This window comes from Zootoca vivipara, chromosome 7 (assembly GCF_965207765.1).
Source record: "Zootoca vivipara chromosome 7, rZooViv2.hap1.1, whole genome shotgun sequence".
NCBI classification, from domain to species: Eukaryota; Metazoa; Chordata; class Lepidosauria; order Squamata; family Lacertidae; genus Zootoca; species Zootoca vivipara.
The window spans coordinates 69,307,421-69,328,171 of record NC_142590.1 but is presented as its reverse complement, the minus strand read 5'-3'; the positions used below and the strand labels follow the sequence as shown (position 1 = coordinate 69,328,171).

General features: G+C 46.4%; 1 protein-coding gene across 18 annotated transcripts in view; it reads left to right on the top strand.

The window, feature by feature from the left end:
- Positions 1 to 20,751, top strand: part of EPB41L1 (erythrocyte membrane protein band 4.1 like 1) — a 184,834-nt gene that overhangs the window by 79,051 nt on the left and 85,032 nt on the right. The window contains exon 3 of one of the 18 annotated variants that reach the window (XM_088674555.1): positions 2,557 to 2,632. The exons of 15 other annotated variants lie outside the window; for them this stretch is intronic. The gene's annotated coding sequence lies outside the window, so the exon portion shown is untranslated. Of the gene's footprint in view, positions 1 to 2,556; positions 2,633 to 13,098; positions 13,224 to 20,751 lie in introns of those variants that run through there. 2 more of the 18 variants (XM_088674558.1, XM_088674564.1) reach the window with 2 other exon arrangements.

Genomic DNA, 20,751 nt, shown 5'->3' with positions numbered 1-20,751 from the left:
AGGGACTTTTTTAAAAAATAAAGACTCTTAACTTAGCATGCATTGTTAGAACTTTCCCAGGTTTTCCCTTGCATTTAGAGTGCAAGAGTTTGAATTTTAATTGAAGCCCCACTCCCCCCCCGGTGACAGATGGCAGTGCTGTGAATAAACTACATGCCTCTGGGTCTCAGGCAGTGCTTTTAAAAAGGAAATTTTTCCAAGTACTAAATGTGTTCTGTCAGGGCTCACTTGAGAGAAAATATTAATATAATACATAATCAGAAGTATCACCAAAACCCCACTTGTAATTCGATAGTGTAGTCTTTATTTTGACAATAAATTGACAAGTACTTGGATTTCGAAAACTGCTCTGTGGGGTTTTGACAGCTCTGTAAAAAGGCCTTAAAGTGCAAGAGGTTTTGCTTGCTGCACCAAGAGTATTCCTGCACCACTTGCAACCCGCTAAGCCAAATTCCACTCACCAACCATATATGGTGGCACTGCACGTGCTCTGTGAACCTCCTGGTTTATGCCACTTTCCAGGGACTGCAGAATTAGGGGTGCAGGTGGTAGTATCATAGAACTGTAGAGTTGGATGGGACCCTGAGGATCATCTAGTCCAACCTCCTGCAAAGCAGGGATATGTAGCTGTCCCATGGGGATTGAACCTGTGACTTTTGTGTTATCAGCACCATGCTCTAACCAATTGAACTGTTCCACTGAGGTCAACTGGTGGTTTTTGTCAGTAATTGGAAGAGAAGAAAATATGGATGGTGGGGTTTTTTTTCCTGCTTGGAGGGGTCACACATTGTGCAAGTCTGACTTTTAAAGTGTGTTAAAATGGATTGTGGTCCTCCAGATATCTCTGGGTGCCAGCTCCCACCCTACCTGACCACTGAACATGCTGGCTGGGGTCGGTGGGAGTCAGTCTGACAGCAGCTGGAGGGCCACAGACCCTTCACCCCTGAAATAGAAGGTGCTTGTCTTGGCAACCACATTTTTAGCACTGTCTCTTCTCTGCTTAATGAACAGAGTTGTTGCTTCTTAAAACTTTCCCCAGGGTGCCACTTACACGTCACCAAAATACAAGATATGCATCACCAAAAAACAGAACAAAAGAAGACACAAATTTGCATGAAGCTCATATATGCCGATTTATATGCGTAGATGCAAAGTCAGAAATAGTTGCAAAGGTACTCAAGGAAGCTAACAACCCTGAACATTCTTCCTGCAAGTGTTATAAAATTCCAGTAATGTATCAACATTCAAAGTAGATAGAAAATACAAAACGACTTCACCAAATTGGATATATTAAGAGCACCAGTAGAGTAAAAACAAACACAAAAATAGATTTACAGCCAGCTGCAAGTATGAGAGGGACCTAATATTTGGGGATATAAAATGCTGCAATTCACAATTTGCACACATGTCAAAACTGATCTTTTCAATTAAGCCGACTGCCTGCCTGTGTGAAAAGCCTTACACAAACTCTGGTGCTGATTTATTAGATCACAGGTAATAGGAACTTAGCACTGATTTGCATCAAAAGAATGGATATCAGAGAAGAGGCACAGAGGCAGACCTAGCTTTTGTTATAGCAAAAGCCACCTTTCACCTAACTCCCAGGTATCTCCCTGCTTCTGCTGCTAATCTCAATAGAGTTTTATGTGTTTAAGATATTAGCAAAGGCATTAAGCACAGATGCACCTGTGTGGCATCACTAAGTGCAGGCATGACCTTCAATCCAAAAGACTCAGTATTTGCCTGGTGCCTGCCTTTCTCCCATCTGGAGCTGGAGCTGGAGATGTGCAGGGGATGAGGGATGGGTACCACTTTGCAGCTGAGGTGCGGAATGAGGAACAAGAAAGGTGGGGAGACACAAGCAGTGTTGCTGCCCCTCTCCCCAATGATCTGCTGCTTGAGTGATGAGCAGGCTTGTTAAGTTAAAGACAAAACTACCACCTACTGGACACTTTCCAATACTGGACAAATCTCAAAAGATGATACCCAGGCAGACATTGCTGGAAGAAATGCTGGGCTTTCTGGGATAAGAAAGGACAGCTGTCCACCTCACTTGCCCCTGTTGCCCCTTAATTTAAAGAAGCCAGTGGCAAATTTAATAACTAAATTATAGCTGGGCTTCAGTGGTCCAGATTTCAATACCTACAGAGGTGAGACAGATGGTTACTAAAGAGAGGCCCTTTTGGAGGTGTCACCCTGGTTAAGAAATGGTCACAGCAATGAAGCTTACCTGACACCTACATTCAGATCCTTTTGGCACCAAAGTCCTTTTAGAACCACATTTATTTATTTTTTGCTCTAGGAACAGATGATTTCTGCTGGTTTGTTTAGACAGGAAATGAGATTGATTGATTCATTTTTTGAGAACTATTTTTAGTTCAATTTCAGTCTTGTTGATTGGGTGGCCAACATGTGTTTTGAATAAAGTTCAGAAACCAACGAAGATGGATTTTGGTGGCAGCCCTGAGGGCAGCACCCAGGAATTCCTTTCCATAATACCACCGGCAGCTCTCTTTTTCTAGATTTTGACTGACACTTTCTTGATTGCTAATGCAGTGAGTGAAGCAGCACCTGCCAACGTTGAGATGACTCATTCCCGTAGTGCTCTTGGTGAGGAGGTAGAACTGTGCAAGTAAGGAAAAGAGGGAAATTTTCTTTGATTGAAGAAAGGGCAAAGTAAAAAAAAAGCATCCTGGGAGTGATTAATCTGACTTGCTCGCCTGGTCATGCCGCACAGCTTGACTTGCATTGGGACAGCAGTTCCCTGCTTCCTTGAGCTGTTCAGTGCTTAGTATGCTCCTGTGGTATAACAGCCCAGAGTGGCCATATCCCTCTTGAGTTAGGCATACAGTGGTACCTCGGTTTATGAACACAATTGGTTCAGGAAGTCTGTTCATAAACTGAAGCGTTCATAAACTGAAGTGAACTTTCCCATTGAAAGTAATGGAAAGTGGATTAATCTGTTCCAGACGGGTCCGCGGAGTACTCAACCTGAAGCGTACTTAACCCGAAGCATAGGTGTAATTGGTTCCGGAAGTCTGTTCATAAACTGAAGCGTTCATAAACTGACGCGAACTTTCCCATTGAAAGTAATGGAAAGTGAATTAATCCGTTCCAGATGGGTCCGCGGCGTTCGTAAACCGAAAATTCATAAACCGAGGTGTTCCTAAACGGAGGTTCCACTGTATTTAAGCCACGCTCATATCAATGGTACTTAAGTGTGTCTAGTGGTACAGTGGATTGTGGCCATTATTTATATTGTCATCTGGGTAGCAGTGACCATTTCAGTCCACTTGCCATGTGATTTCTATATGTATAAATTAAAAATGACCTAGTACTTTAAAGAGTGCCAGATTTGTTATCTGTGTCATCAAAAGTTTTGAAAGTAAATGGCTTCACATCCATTTAGCTGAGTTTCAGAAGTAGTTAGAACTGGACCGAATTAAGGTGATGCTTTCTTTCCATTTCCGCCGATCAGTATCTCCCTGAGACCTTTCATTTCATTGAACGAATTCAATAAAGCTAATAATGCCATTTCAAAGTATGCCAGTTGATTTCATCCAAACACGATTTGTGCTCCTACCATCCTTGCTCAATCCCGCTTAGAACGCTTAAAGGATTTGCATCAATAATTCTCTAAGGAAGGGGCTGTAGCTCAGTAGCAGAGCATCTGCTTTGAATGCTGGAGGTCCTAGTTTCCATCCCCGGCGTCTCCAGGTAGGGAGAAGCCACTTCCAGTCAATGTAGATGAAACTGAGCTGTGAATGTTCTGTGAATGTTCTGCTTGACGAGCTCATATAATAATAGAATCAAAGAGTTGGAAGAGTCATCTAGTCTAACCCCCTGCAATGCAGGAATCTTAACCAAAGCATCCATGACAGATGGTCATCCAACCTCTGCCAGTGTGGTGTAGTGGTTAAGAGCGGTGGACTTGTAATCTGGTGAACCGGGTTTGGGTCTCCGCTCCTCCACATGCAGCTGCTGGGTGACCTTGGGCTAGTCACACTTCTCTGAAGTCTCTCAGCCTCACTCACCTCACAGAGTGTTTGTTGTGGGAGAGGAAGGGAAAAGGAGATTGTTAGCCACTTTGAGACTCCTTCGGGTAGTGATAAAGCGGGATATCAAATCCAAACTACTCCTCATCCTCCCCCTCCCTCCTCTTCCTCCTCTTCTTCTTCCTCTTCCTCTTCCTATTCAAAACCTCCAATGAAGGAGAGCCCACAACCTCCAGGGGGAATCTGTTTCACTGTGGAACAGCTCTTACTGTCAGAAAGTTTTTCCTGATGTTTAGTTGGAATCTCATTTCTTGTAACTTGAAACCATTGGTTCAGCTCCTACCTTCCAGAGCAGGAGAAAACAAGCTTGCTCCATCTTCCAGCCCTATTGATCCCTATTGATCAGGCTATTGACCCCAAGTAACAGAAGACACAAAGTGTTTTATTCAAACAAAATAAAGCATTGTTGTCTTATTGGAGAGATTTAAGCACAGCTGAAATTGCTCATTTCAATAATTAAGATATAAAAGTACTTTTATATCTTTTGCTGGGTTGGGCTGGGGTTAGAAGTATGTAAACACATGTTTCATAGATATTTAGTGGTTCTGATTAAGAAGTCCATGAAACATAAAATTCTTCACTTACTCTTGACCAAATTCTTTGCTTGGTTAGTAAAAGATAGCAACCTGTATACTAATACCTGTCTCATTCCCCGAGTGTTGACTTTTATGTAACCAAACTGACACAATCCATAAGCAAGAATGAAATATAAACACATAGCTGCCAAGTACCCCGTTTTCCCCGGGAAACCCCCGTTTTTACTTACCTTTTCCCGGTGGTCCCCCGTATCACTTCATCTCCCGTTTTTCTCCGTTATTTTCTCCTGCCGGTGGCCATTTTTTTCTTTCCGATTTGCCCTTCTATGGGCACCAAAAATGGCCGCCGCCGGCTTCAAAAGTCGCATCTACGCATGTCCGGAAGTGCATAGACGGGACTTCCGGTGTCGGCTGTGGCCATTTTTGGTGCCCATAGATGGGCGGAGCGACACCGGAAGTTGCGTCGATACATTTCCTGACATGCGTACAAGCAACTTTCGAAGCTGGCGGCGGCCATTTTTGGTGCCCATAGAAGGGCAAAGCAACACCGGAAGTTACGTCGACACAACTTCCGGTGTCACACGGCTGCCGGTCCTGGATTCTGCAGTCCGGGACTTGGAAGGTAAGTATAAACAGGCTTGGATGAGCCCCAAGGTCTGCAGAAGTACAAAATATGTTTAGGAGAAAAAATCCACAAGGAGGTACAGTATGTATTTGTGGAATCCCTGGGCCTAAACAGACCAAGGAGACTGGGCATGCTCTAGCCCTAGAATGGTGGCTTACCATGATGGAAGGTGTGGGGATGAAATGGAGTATTTCTAAAGAGGATATGGCAGGCTGGCTGGGCCCCTGAACTACAACATTTTACTGCAGAACTCGCTTGTTCTGACATTGCAGCATCTTGGTGAATTTAGCAGAAGACATTACTCCTTGCTTTTCCTTATTTGAGTAACGACAGCAGTGGCTTCATTTCAATACTCCGTGATGTTATTTCTGCTATGTATATGAATCTGTAGATCCTTTGGGATTAATGTCTTGATGTAAATATAAAGCTGTCGGACATAATCTCCTGGCAGCATCCCAAACTGCAACGTGCAGCATCTCATCTGCAAGGATGAAACTTGTCCACTGTCAGCATTATGCGTGCGGTATAAATGAACACTGTCTCTACTCAGCACAAGACTAGCCACAAGGCAATAATGAACACCAGAGCTTTACTGGCAACACGTTGAATGGCTCTCTTTGTGCCCAGGGAACACAGTCACTTCTGACCACAAAGCAAGCCTCACAAAGGGATTGTTTCTGCCTTACCCTCTCTAGTTAGTTCTGCACTGAATTAGTGAGCAGAGCTCATGGAAACCTCATGTAGGAAAATCAATGCAAAATATGTAGCCATTTTGCTAAGCTACTCTGGAAACAGGGATGCAAAATTCTACTGAGGAGAAGGAGAGAGATTCTGCTGATGGAAATTTATTTCCGTTTCCAGAGGGGTAGATTAATCATGCACTACATGTGGGTTACAGATTTTGTTTTACATGGTATGCATATATTTTTGTTCTTATCAAACACTTAAACATGCTTATAGATCGGTTTGTAGAAATTAATATGCTGTGCGTATTTGTATGGGTTCTCAAGTCCATGCAGGCAAGAAATGAGTATATATATTTTTTGCTTCCCTTCTATGAGTTTAAATAATTTCCTCTGCCCACAAATCTGTCCAGGACTATTTTTAACTTCCATCCTCATGTTGTTAACATTTCCAAGAGTTGGTCAGTGATGTGTAGTTTCTGATGACTACACTATTTTATTGTGAGTACCGTGTTTCTCATATTTTAAGTTATCCCTACAAAATAAGCCATGGCAGGATTTTCCTGAGTTGAAGAAATATAAGACATACCCCAAAAATAAGCCGTGGTGGTGGGAGCAGGTCTGGATGGCGCCATGGAAGAGGAAGATGCCTGTCAGCGCCCGGAACCGGATGCTGCTGCCCCTCCAAAATGCCCAGCAGCATGCACCGCGCCAAGCGCTGACCCGGCGGCGGGACTGGCAAGAGCCACAGCGCCCGCCGCTCCAAGCCCCGACCCGGCAGCGGGACTGGCAAGAGCCGCAGCGCGTGCTGCTCCAAGCCCCGACCCGGCAGCAGGACTGGCAAGAGCCGCAGCGCGTGCTGCTCCAAGCCCCGACCCGGCGGCGGGACGCAGCAAGAGCCGCAGCATGCGCCGCGTGGAGCCCTGACCCGGCGGGACCCAGCAGCGTGCCCTGACAACGCGCCCAGCAGCTCAGCAGCAGCCAGTTCCGGGCGCCGAGCCGCGACAGGAAGAGGAGGGACGCAGCGGGACGCAGCAGCAACAACAAAAAACACCCGGCCAAGCCTTCATTGGCCGCCGCGGCTGCCACTTGCTGGTCCCTCCCGGAGCTCCTTTGCGAAGAGGCTGCCCCACCGGAGCTTTGAACTGCTGCGCGCGGAGGCAGCAGTGGCTGTGAGTCTCGCTGGGAGCTCGGCGCCAAGCAGGAGCGAGTGAAGAAAGCCCCGAGCTTGAGCGCGCTGCGGCTCTTGCTGCGTCCCGCCGCCGCGTCAGGGCTTGGAGCAGCGCACGCTGCAGGTCTTGCCGGTCCCGCCGCTGGGTTGGCGCTTGGCGCTGGCGCTGCTCCGAGCCCCGACCCGGCGGCGGGACGCAGCAAGAGCCGCAGCGCGCGCCGCGTGAAGCCCCGACCCGGCGGGACCCAGCAGCGTGCCCTGCTGAAGCGCCGACAACGCGCCCAGCAGCGCAGCAGCAGCCAGTTCCGGGCGCCGAGCCGCGACAGGGGAGGTACCATACTGTAATTTTTTTAAAAAAATAAGACACCCCCCGAAAATAAGCCATAGGGTAAAAAGCCATTGAGTAAAAAAAATTATAAGACGTGTCTTATAATATGAGAAACACGGTATCTATATCTGTGTAGCATCTGTAGGCAATGGGTAATAGCTGTGAAATATTTATAGGCATTTTCAGTTTTGTATCTACAAACTTTGTTATAGACCTTGTCTTTATATACTGAACTTTATATAATGAATCAAACGGTTGCAACAAATCTCATGACAATAGCACTGGGAGGAAGATTTCATGGTTTGGTAGACTCTAGGGTCAGGAGTGGAGAAGCTGTAGCCCTCCATATTTTGTTGGATTCCAACTCACATCAATCCTTGGTCATTGGCTGTGCTACCAGCCAGTCCAACACCAGAGGGCCAGAAGTCCCCCAGTGCATCATAACTAGGTACATACATAAATGGTAAATTGTTTTAAGCAGGCCAGCCATCAAATCTTGCCTAAAGAGTTTCAAAGAGCTTTGGGGAAATCAAACATAGTTTCAGTAAGATTAGTGAACTTATGAGGAGGAGGAAGATTAGTGAACTCATGAGGAGGAGGAACTCATGAGGAGGAGGGCGCCTCAGCCCTTGCTTTTTCCCCGCAGGACCAATTGCAGTCATCAGCAGTCGTTAACAGCCATCTACAGGTTTACCACTCCCATCACCCCATCACCCATTCCCACCCACCCCCACCACCCTCTGTATATACATAAGGGTCTGACTCTTCTGTTTCAAGTGTATCTGAAGAAGTGTGCATGCACATGAAAGCTCATACCAAAATAAAAACTTAGTTGGTCTTTAAGGTGCTACTGAAGGAATTTTTTTATTTTGCTTAGACTCAGACCAACACGGCTACCTACCTGTATCATGAGGAGGAGGGACGATGATGACGTCCTTTGTGGTAGCTTCTTCCATGGTTGGTTTAGCAGTGCAGCTCTAATTGATGGAGGGACAGCATCCCGCATGAACAAGCAAGAGCGCTTCTTACCAAAGTAAAACTTTTGGGACTGAGCCACCCATGCCCATTCTGTTGCCATTATTTCTGCTCTTTGGCCTTAGGGCTGTGAGATAAATCGCCACACCAGTATTGAAATAACATAGTGATAAGTGTTTCAACAAGGCAATATACTGGTGAACAAATGTGGAGACTTAACAGTTTCCCAGGGGTTAGTTCCCCTGAACCAATACTTTACAGATACTTTGCAGATAATTTGCAGGCACCTTGTCTCCTGCTGGGAGGTGGCAAAGCCCTCTGCTGCTGCTGCGGGGAGGTATGATGGGACCCATTGTCTCCGTGGGGAGGCCTAGCAAGGCCCTCTGTGATATCTTGATATTTAGCTGGTGTAATGTATTGTGTATTGTGATGTTGAAAAGCAGATATTGCCCAGCCCTATTTGGCATAGCAGTTGGACTTGGTACAGTCCCCTCTGGTTGATCAGAGATCACATCAATTTGTTGTTGTTTAGTCGTTTAGTCGTGTCCGACTCTTCGTGACCCCATGGACCAGAGCACGCCAGGCACTCCTGTTTTCACATCAATACCCTACCCTTAAAACTCTCTTATACCATTTCAACAGTCATGGCTTCCTCCAAAGAATCTTGGGATCAGTAGATTGTTAAGGGTCCTGAGAGTTGTCTGGAGACGCTTAAAAGGTAAAGGGACCCCTGACCATTAGGTCCAGTCATGACTGACTCTGGGGCTGCGGCCCTCATCGCGTGTTATTGGCTGAGGGAGCCAGCGTACAGCTTCCAGGTCATGTGGCCAGCATGACAAAGCCGCTTCTGGCAAACCAGAGCAGCGCACGGAAACACCGTTTACCTTCCCGCTTGGAGCGGTACCTATTTATCTACTTGCACTTTGACGTGCTTTCGAACTGCTAGGAGGGCAGGAGCTGGGACCAAGCAATGGGAGCTCACCCCGTTGCAGGGATTCGAACCGCAGACCTTCTGATCAGCAAGCCCTAGGCTCTGTGGCTTAACCCACAGCGCCACCCGTGTCCCTAGGAGACCCTTAACAAACCATAATTCCCAAGATTCTTTGGGAAAAATCTATGACTTAGAATTGTATTAGAGTTCTTTACATGTATGGTGTGGATATGACTCAATTCATGTGGCTCTAAATCATAAAGACCCATGACTGCATCACTGATTCAACCAAGGATGGATCAGATTTTCAGCTGGCTGAGTTTTCAGTGATATCCGTAGTGCTGTCCTGAGTGAATTTTTCAGGTGACTTGTTGCACTCCCAGGTAATAAACTTCTGCAGTTTGGTATGGGCAGCTTGAATAAATTCCTCTTGCTGAGATATGTCTGGGTGTCTCCTTGGTTGAAGAAACTGACCAAAACTTGGTCAGTAAAGCAGTGCATAGATCTGTGCTTCCTGCTTTATTCTCAGTGACTAAAAAGTGTGGTTTCCTACCCTTGAAAAAACATCAAGGGTAATGAGCTTCTCACAGTATTCTTCAGGTAAAAGCTTTTAGTATCAACTTGCACAATCATGGTTGTTTTTCTCTGTGTCATATAGCCATATTGCCAAGTCCTTCACAAAGCAGCCATTCAACTGACTGTGCAAAAATAAAAGGTTGATCAGTGTGTAACTCTGCACGTTTTGTTGACCATTAGTACGATTACAGGTAATCCTGGGGGAAGTTGACTCTTTTAAATATTAAGAGATGTATCCATTAGGTCAACAAATGGTGTATTTATCTTACCTGCAGTAGGAACCCACACTCAAGCTAACTTGGCTAACTCTTAACTGGCAACCTATTGGTGGAGGATCTGGGTTAAAAATTCTACAGGGAGCCTAAGGATAAAGGGTAAAGGGGCCCCTGACCATCAGGTCCAGTCGTGTCCCACTCTGGGGTTGTGGCGCTCATCTCGCTCTATAGGCCGAGGGAGCCAGCGTTTGTCCACAGACAGCTTCCGGGTCATGTGGCCAGCATGACAAAGCTGCTTCTGGCGAACCAGAGCAGCGCACGGAAACACCGTTTACCTTCCCGCCGGAGCGGTCCCTATTTATCTACTTGCACTTTGATGTGCTTTCGAACTGCTAGGTGGGCAGGAGCTGGGACCGAGCAACGGGAGCTTACCCCGTTGCAGGGATTCGAACCGCCGACCTTCTGATCAGCAAGCCCTAGACTCTGTGGTTTAACCCACAGAGCCTACACACTTGCAAGTTCCTCACTGCAAGTTGTTCTTGCAAGACATGAGAGGTGCATGCAAGACATGAGAGGTGATGAGGATGTGACAGAAAGGGTGGGGCCAGGAAGCCCAGCTGCGCTCCTCAGCGCCTTGCACAATCATAATTGTGCCGGGTGGGATGGGGGAATGCCTGAAGTAGGACTAAACAAACAGGGAGCAAATCTGTCCCATCCTGCTGTTCTTGGATGTTCTGTATTGCATCAGGTTCTCAGCACATTCTAATACTGCCCCACTAAAGGAGTCATTATTTATGTACTAATAACTACTTGGTAATGGAAGAATAGCCTCATTGTCATGTTTATGGGGTTACTTACAAGCCAGGGTGCTTGCAGCAATGTCACATGTGACTTATTTGAGGGGACAGCCTAATGGCCACTCGTATTCCTTGCTACTTCATAACTGTCTATCTAATTGAATGTTGAAAGGGCATCCAGGTAATATTTGGTGGGGCAGCAGAGGGAGAGGGCAGAGCCTCTTTCTTGTGTTTTGCCTGGTAATGAACAGATGGAAGGCACATCTGCTGGAAAGATGAGTTGACTGGCACAAGTTGATTTCTACAATGGAAGCTTTTTCTTTTTACTTATTTACTGCAGTGTGTGTGCGCGTGTGTACACAGACAGCATTGTACGGTGGAGGTATTTATCCAACCTCCCAAATGGTCAATCACTGCCGCTTACTTGCAGGGGCAAAGAAAGAGCAGCAGAGCGGGTGCCATGGTGCAAATACACCGGCAGGAGCACCAGATTGGTTTAGCCGGTGAACTGACACTTTCCCACTGCTGCTTCATCTCTCCCTCTCTTGATACGCAACAACAATTCATCCGGGAGGTCAGGTCCCATCAATTGAAGTCTCAGAGTAATTTCCAAGAGCAGCACCTTGTCTAGGAGTAGTCAAGTCTGCTTATTATTAGGGCAGAGGTAAAATTGGCAAAGTTACAAGATAGCACTGTTTCCAAGCCTCCACTATTTTGAGTGCTCATGTTGACTACAAGGAATATAATATTTTGGGATTTATTTATCTGCGAGCATAGTACTTCTTCAAAATTTCATGTGAACTAGATCACTATTTTAGCAAGTGCTTTGAAATTCTCTGCCAGCTACTATAGATGAACTAATGGTGCTTGCTGAGAGTTACAGTTGATGTGCTCCTTTAACCACACCATTCCCCTTAATGATATTACTGCTGAATATTCTAGCCATTTATTGCTGCTGTTCTACTAGCAAAAATATTTTTTTTCTTAAACCTTCAGTGTCATGGAATTATGCAGCATGAAATAAAGACTACCAAACACGGTCAGAACAACTTTTAAGAGGCAGTGAAGCATGATAGGATAGACCGCACAACTAAAATTCGGAACTGCTGAATTAAAAAAAAATCAAGATTTTCAGTACTGTTGCTTGTGGACTGAACCAAGACAAATAATTTGTAGTACATTACATGTGTTAATTGGCTTACCAATGCCAGGATGTATGTGCCATTAAAAAAATGTGAATTGCCACTGTTAAGTACTTTTCTCCATTTCATTTTCCTTTAACTTCACTTTTTACAATTCCAACTCCCCACGCCCAAATCATCTCAGGATGCCACTTCATGTCCCCCAGGCTAAAAAGGGTTCTTTTCGCCTAATTTATGGCTTAATACAGGCACCCCCCAAACTGCGGCCCTCCAGATGTTTTGGCCTACAACTCCCATGATCCCTAGCTAACAGGACCAGTGGTCGGAAAAGATGGGAATTGTAGTCCAAAACATCTGGAGGGCCGAAGTTTGGGGATGCCTGGCTTAATAGTCTGTTGCAGCAAAGGGCATTTTCAACATCTGTCCCTCCAGTGCATGTTGTCTCCCTTGCTTCCAAAATGTCCTCCCTTGCCTTAGTGCCATTCTAGGGGTGGTAGTAATTGAATAGCCATTTTGTTTGGCTTCTAGTTCCAGTATATATCTGGGGGAAATGTAATGGCCGTATCTGAGATGTATGCCTTTGACATCCAAAAATTGTTTTATTCATTTGGTCAAGGTAATTTAACGTGAGTGTGAAACCAGTGGAGGAACATGGACCCATTTGAAGCCTGGAAAAAGAACACTCTGGCTCCTTTCCCCTCTTTGCTTTTTGCAGCAGCAAGGTGTGATACCAGGAGCGATTTGTTCCCTGGAAAACCTCCCTGAAACCAGCCAGATGTTTACAGCTAAGGGAGACCGAAGGCAGTGGGTGGGGGCGCAGAGGGAAGTGGCGGCGGCTCAATGAACACCGCTGGGTGCCTAACGAGCATTTCTGCTATTAGTCTAAAGCCATCTGCTAGATTTGTGTTAAAAGAGGGGAATCCCACTGGGGTGGGGGAGAGAAACACGGAGAGAGGCAGCGCCGTCACTGATGCTCTGGCCTGGCGATGTGGGAGGGGATCCCAGACTCTTCTCTCCCTCCCCCCCCAGCTGTTGGACTGTGAGGTTTGCAGCGACTGCAGTATGCATCAATCAATGTGTGGGGGTGTTAAAGTTAGAAGAGGTTGCTCTGCGGAAAGGAGTGTGTTGTGCACACAGCAGCAGCCCAGTGGAGAGCAGCAGCGCAGCAGAGATGGGGAGCCTTTCAAAGGTAGGACCGGCTCAGCTGGGGGGGGGAGGTTTTAGGGAAGGGGACTACTGGAGTCTCTCTCTCTCTCTCTCTCTCTCACACACACACACATATTTTTTGTAACGTAGGCTTTCTTCACAGGCTTCTTAGCCCTGTTTCTTTTCAGGCCAGCCTGCCTCCTCGACTAAACAGTTGTACACATCTGGGCTTGGAGTTCTTGCATTGCCCCCCCCCCCCAAACCATGATAACCTTGAGTCTGTGCAATGCAGCTCCTCAAGCCCTTGCAGCAAAAAAGGAATGGAGTAAGGCTGGGTTGGTTTTCTGTTTCTTGCATTCAAGTTCTTTAGAAGGGTGTGCTAGAGGCTGTCTCTGCCCCCAATGGCTCCTAGCATAATATGCTGTATTCTGGAAATGACAGTACAGGAAACACTCTGAGAGCTGGGAGTGTAGAAATCTGTCTTAGACTGCATCAGACCATTGCTCCATCTAGCTGAGTATTTTCTACACTGACTGACAGAGGTTCTGCAGGATTTCTGGCAGGAATTCTCTTCCAGCCCTAGTTGGAGATGCCGGGGATTCAACCTGGGACCTTCTGCAGGCAAAACAGATTGTCTTCCATTGAGCTGCACCCTTTCCCCTATTTCCAGTTGCCCTCCCAAACTTGCAGGAGGGGGGAGGGTTTTGTTTCTCTTCCCTGCCCACTTTGCTACTGCTTTTAGGAGGTGAAAGGGGGGGGCATGATTTGGCTAAAAGCAGGAGGAGTCTGGGTGTGAGGTTTATGGGTTCTAGTAAAGAACTTCTACATTTTCTTCCATAATTAGGGCTCTGCCCTTCTCTTTATGAAATGTTCCCTTGAAAAGCCCCAGCACTACTTTACAGCTTTACACACAGCATCATGTAAAGTAGTGCTGGGGCCAAGCTGGGGCCACTGCTGTGTTGTAAGCACCTGAAGGTGAGGAGATGACCTCTTCCAAGGCTGCACTCCTTTGAAGCCCCCAGCTTTCTGCTTTTGGCTACATCAAATTCATGGAGGTTAAGGCAGTCACTTATGGCTATGTTTGACTGCCATTTGCAATCCCAGTTGCTGGGAACTGCAAATGAGGAGTGTGCTGTTGCACCGAGGTCCTACTTATGAGCTTTCCAGAGGCCTCTGGTTGGCCACCATGTTAGATTAGATGAGCCACTGACATGCTCCAGCAGGGCTCTTTTATGTTCTTCCAAACAGAAGAAGTTATGCATGTGATAATAGTTTCAAAGGGGATTAGTATTTATTGAGTCGGAAGAAAGCATCTTGAGTTGAAACATGAAAATATGCTCCTTTCACTAATGATCCACATACTACAAGGAAGGGAATCAGCCTGTGGTTAAAGACTAAGGAACAGTTAAACAGGAGTCAATTTGTTGGACCTCTGTAATGTTGTCTAAGGATTGTTCACTAAGATGTTTGGAGGAAGTCCTTTTTGTTGGGCTACAACCTGCAGAACTCTATATTGGAGCAATGCATAAGCAGGCCTTTTCGGAGGTGGCACCTACTCTTTGGAATGAGCTCTTTGCCGTACGTCAGTGGTGGTCTGCTTCTGTCATGCACTAAAAACCCACTGTTTTTGCACAGGCATTTCCAGACCATCAGTGCCAGCTTTTAACCACTCTAGTTCTATAATTGTGATGTTGTATTTGTATGCGTTATTAATTTTGTTGTTGTTTTATTGTTGCTAATCACCTTGGGATTTGTTTTTTTAAATGAAAAGTAGTAAAGAAATTATTCTAATCAGTCAATCAGGAAAGAAAGAAAGAAAGAAAGAAAGAAAGAAAGAAAGAAAGAAAGAAAGAAAGAAAGAAAGAAAATGTGGGTGTTAGCCTACAAAAATTAAGCGCTCCCTTAACCTTTCGGGGGAAAGTGCAGTTTTCCTTCATTTCGAAACATGCATTCATATCAGAGAGTGCAGTAAGTTTGCTTTCTGTTGAACAAAGTTCAGAACTGCTGCGTGGCTGATGCCATTCCTGAATTTACAGATGGACGGGCCCATTATACTGACAACCAAAAACAGAGCGGAGTGTGGTGCTTGGAATTTATGGGTGCAGTTCAGCATTTTCGAAACAAACAAACAAAAAAATTCCTTCCAGTAGCACCTTAGAGACCAACTAAGTTTATCATTGGCATGAGCTTTCGTGTGCATGCACACTTCTTCAGCATTGTGTTCTTCCCATTGTCCTGTCTGCGCAGGCATTACAGCTTGCCAGATGGAATGATGCTTTCTTCTCCCACAAACTGGTCAGAGGGTTCTTCTGACCCACTCCCAAGCCAATTTTGCAGGAGGTGTGGTGGAAGTGAGGAAATCCTATTGTTCAGGGCTTCCAGGCTTCCAGTGATGGGGCTGGTTAGGTGAATCCAGGGGCAAAACTAGGCTTTATTTCACCCGTGTCAAATACCCAGTTTGATACCTGCCTCACACACATTTGCGCGCGCGCGCACACACACACACAGAGGCTGGGAGCCTCAATGGAGGCTTCACCCAGGACTAATCCCCCACCCCACCCCCCAGCTACAGCACTGGGTGAATCCAGCCCTGAATATTCCAGCAGGTGCAAGTTTTACATTCATTCACAGCATCCAATTTGTGTCCTATTATGGGTTTCAAAAGAAGTTCTATGGATCTTCGGAACTGGCTCAGTAACTAAACTGGGTGAATATCCTGCAGTTACTATATCTGGACCTTTTCCATTCCCCCCCCTGTGTTCACGATGAAGACATTTTTATAAATGTCATAATATATTTGTGTCATCTTCTTAAGGTGCCACAAGGCTGTCTGTTGTTTTTGCTGCAGTGCAAGCTAATACTTCCCCTTGCCAATAATTGCTTGTTTTGTTTGTTTCACTGGGCCATGCTGCAGGTTAGCTCTCTGTCTAAAGAGATCCCTAAATGAAATGGTGTTCAGCTAGGATGACTTCAGGCTTCCAGAAGACAAATTGGACAATGTGAAGGAAAATCTATGATTGGATCTCCTGATTATATATATATATGCACTAAAGTGGCACGTGACAGGCTAATCTGGATGGTGCCCGCGAGAGGGGGATGGGATTAATCCTTTCTTTCATTCACCCCTTCCCCAGTTGAAATCCCTGCCAGCTGTAATTTGCCCAACAGGGTAAAACATACAAGTACCTTTTCTCTCTCCCTTCCATTAAAAGAGGGCAATCACAGATATTTTACTTGCCGTACCAAGTTTGGGAGACCCTTCATCTGACTTTCTTCATTGCAGCTGTGGAGTTGTATGGTAATGGAACATGGGTCAGAGGGTGGCCTTAGTCAGCTTCCAGTCCTTTGGAGTTGACCTGATTTCACACCTAACAATGGCAGAGGCCCGGTTATGAGTGCTAAAAGTATCCAAGGCCAAGTCTCTCACACCAACCTTGGGTGCTATATATAGCAGCATTCTGGTTCAGCACTTGATGGTACAGATTGCTTTGCAAACACCAGTTCTTCTCAGGAGCCCTACACAAACCCTAACACATCTCCTTATTTTTTATAGTACTATTGTGCTTAGGTTGGGGGCTGGCACTTGCCGCAATCAGCAGTTAAATTCTCTCCATGCTCCAAACTCTTTTAGTTAAGGGAGCAGCTCACCTTACACTCCTTCCTACCACCCTCCCTGTGGAACGCCCTCCCATCAGATGTCAAGGAGATAAAGAACTACCCAACTTCTCGAAGACATCTGAAGGCAGACATGTTTTGGGAAGGTTTTAATGTTTGATGTTTTGCTATGTTTTTATATGCACTGTGAGCCTTCCAGAGTGGCTGGGGAAACCCAGCCAGATGGTCAGGGTATAAATGATATTATTATTATTATTATTATTATTATTATTATTATTATTATTATTTACTAGCTGGCCCTGCCACGCGTTGCTGTGGCGTTGTGTGTGAAATTAGTAAGAAAGGAGTAAGATAGTTGATATTAGAAAGTCTGTTCTGTCTTTATGTATTTTGTGGAGGAATCATCGATGGTGGCGTGGGTGTTGGGGTTTGGGTTTTCTCTTGGGATGTGTGCGGCGGTAGTGTGGAGCGGTCTCTATTGGACGTCGTTGTTGAAGGTTTTGTCGTGGGTGAAGTGTCTCTCAAGTAGTCATCAGATGGCGTTGTTGATGTTTTTGTCGGGGGGAGTGTTTCTCAGGGTGGTTTTTTTGTGGGGGTTTGGGGTTACTGTGATAATGCGGAATGGCGTCAAGTTATGGAGGGTGGTTGGTGTTGTATAGTAAGTATAAAATGGAGGTGGTTAAGGGTCTTGAGGTGGGAGTTATTGGTGTGTGGGTGGGGTTTGGAGGTTAGTGGGGTGAGGTGGGGGGTTAGTGGGGAGACGTGGGATGGCGTAAAGTTTTAGAGGGCGGGTGTGAAATGTAGGTAGTCATGGGTCCCTAGGTGGGTTTTGTGGGGGGGGGGTAGTGGTCATGTAGGCGGGGTCTGAGGTGTCGTGTCTTACCTTAATAGTCCTGTGTGGAGTGGAAGAGGTGTAGTTGTCTGAGAGAGGTTGAGGTCTGTAGGGTTCTATGGTTTACTGGGTCCTTGGGTGTGTTGATGATAGTGTCTCCCGGGGCGGGTTGGGTGTCGGGGATGTTGAAAGGGTTCCCAGAGCAGCCTGGCTCCCTTGGAGATAGCTTCGGGTTTTTCAGGGTGTGATGGTTGGCGGGGAAGCAGTTATGGAAAGCCGTTGGTCCCGCGGAGGGGGTCACGCTGGCGTTGAGGTTGTTGGGTGGTGCGGCAGCATCTGTGGAAGAGGTCTTGGTCCGGAGGAGGCGGCCATGGTGGTTTGGAGGTGTTGGGCGGTGTGGTAGCGTCTGAGGGAGCGGTCTTGATCCTGAGGAGGCCACGGTGGCGTTGGAGCTATTGGGTGGTGGGGCAGTGTCTGAGGGAGCGGCCTTGTTCTGGAGGAGGCGGTCATGGTGGTGTCGGGCCTGTCGGGCGGTGAGGTAGCGTCAGAGGAAGGGGGCTTGTTTCCGAGGAGGTGGGCACACTGGCATCGGGGCTGTCGGGTGTGTGGTAGCATCTGAGGGAGTAGGCTTGCTCCCGATGAGGCGGCCGCATTGGTGTCGGCTGTGTCCGATACCGTCTTCCAGACCTGTGAGATTCCGTGGGCCTGGCCTACCCAGAGGGTTGGCAGATGGATCTCCCTGGCTGGCGTAGCTCGTGCCAGAGGTGGGGTCTGTGGGGTGTGGGCTAGTCCCCATGGGGAGGGAGGAGGTGGAGGAGGAGGAGGTGGTGTGGGGATTATGCCACTGGAGGGCGGTGTTTTTGTTTGTGTAAAAACACGTTTTTACCTGTATAGGTATGAGGTGTGAACAATCTGAGGTTATACAAACACTCAGGTCTTGGCGTGGACTGTTGTGTCCAAATTGTAACACAATCGGTCAAGCGGTTTTGGAGAAAAGTGGATCCCACAATTCTGCCATTTTTACATGTATATATACAGTATAGAGATTTCCACCATGCCCAGTGATTTCAGAGGAGAATGAAGTCTGAACCCCCACCCTACCAGCTGTCATGGTGATGCGAACCCAGCATAGTTGGCAAAACTGCTGTGAACATTACCCAGTTAATAAAAATGGTGGCTTGTCTGCTAGGGAGAATAAGCCTGAACCCAGAGTTGGATGCCATAGGGTCTTTTGGCCATCATATAATAATAATAATAATAATAATAATAATAATAATAATAATAATAATCATCATCATCATCATCATCATCATCTTATTCTTTTTCCCATATAGAAAGTTACATTTGTTACTCAACAGTTATATTCCAATTCAACAAAACTAGTAACTTCCCGCTCAACCAATATCAATGTTCATAACCCAAATTATATACAATTGTGTTTTAAGTTTCTGTCTTATCTAATTTCATCCTCTCTAACATGTTTTTAAAATATATTCTGATGTTTTCTTACACGTCAAACCTCACTATGGTCTTCACATATGGGTAATGATTTTTTTATATAGACCAGAAAGGGTTTCCAGTCTTTTTTAAAGGATTTTTGATTTGTATCTTTTATCAGTGCTGTCTGTTTTGCCATCTCTGCGTATTCCAAGATTTTCAACAGCCATTCTTCCTTTGAGGGTATTCTCTCCTCCTTCCATTTCTGTGCATGTAGTCTCCCTGGCAGACAAGCCCCCGTTATTATTAACTGGAGAATGTTCACAGCAGTTTTGCCAATAGACTTCTGCATCTATGTAGGCCTGTCTAATATGATTCTGACATCTGCAGCAGGTTCTTTGTACTGAATGCTTTACCTCGTAGCCTTATATGGCACAGCAGGAGAAAGGGACAGTGCCCCATTGATTGCCTGCAACAGGATTGGCTGCTGGTTCAGTTGGGCAGCCTCTGTCAACCTGAATGCAACCTTTGTCGATGGACATTGGTATATATACGTAGACTAGTGTTGGTCCTAAACAGTGCTTGCCACTACTCACTGCAGTTTTGCAAACCTGGCTAAGCCCTGTCTGCATCTGTCTGGCTCAGCTGGATGGTGCAGGGAGAATGTGGACTTTGGGGCTCTTGTTAGTATGCATGGCTTACAGTTTGAGCCAGTCTCCCCACTCCTTTTGGCTTCTCTTTTCCTGCTGGCGCTGGCTGTCTCATTTATTTTTCCAAATCTGTTTAAGCCTGACCCGCCCCCAGAAAGCTCCTAGCTAAGAAACACAAGACAGCTGGTTACATGTGCCTTGGAACTTTATAGAGCCTATGTGAGACGAGCCATAGGGCAGACTGCCGTGAGAATAATCAGTTAGTGGCATGCTTACTGTTGGTGTATTGGCAGCCCATGCTGTTCCCATGGCCCTTGCAATAATCAAGGAGGGGCATTTTGGGTCATCTCAGCATGTCATCTTCCTGCATCTCACTGGGTTGGGGAAGGAGGAAGCATGTAATGGTTTAGATTGGAAGGCCAAGTGAATACTTTTATGTTGGCCAAGCCTCCTAGGACACAGTATTCCACTTGTTAACTTAGCTGCCAAGTATCCCGTTTTTCGCGGGAAAGCCCCGGATTTTAATCCGTTTCCCACTGTTCTCCCAAATGGAGAAAAATCCCGGAAATCCCCTGGATTTCCTACCTGCCACGGAGCCTCCATTTTGGGTGCTGCTCTGACCATGTGTGGGCACCGGAAATAGGGCAGAGCGGCACCAGAAGTCGCTTCTATGCATGCCCGGCAGCCATCTTGCTGGTGGCCACATGGCGGCGGCCACCACCAAGATAGCCGCCAGGCATGCGTAGAAGCGACTTACGGTGCCGCTCTGCCCTATTTCCGGTGCCCACACATGGTCAGAGCGGCCCTGGAAGTTGCTTCTACGCAACTTCCGGTGCCGTGCCGCTGCTGATCCCGCATTTCAGCGGGAGACTTGGCAGGTATGCTTGTTAATGCATACTGGACAATGACCATAGAGCTATACATTTACTTAGTGCAGAAAACTCAAGGCAACATTCAGCCAGCACATAGGCAAGGTGAGAATTTGAATGCAAGGTCCCCATTTTATGTCTGAAAGAACATGTGGCTGTGCTTCTGGT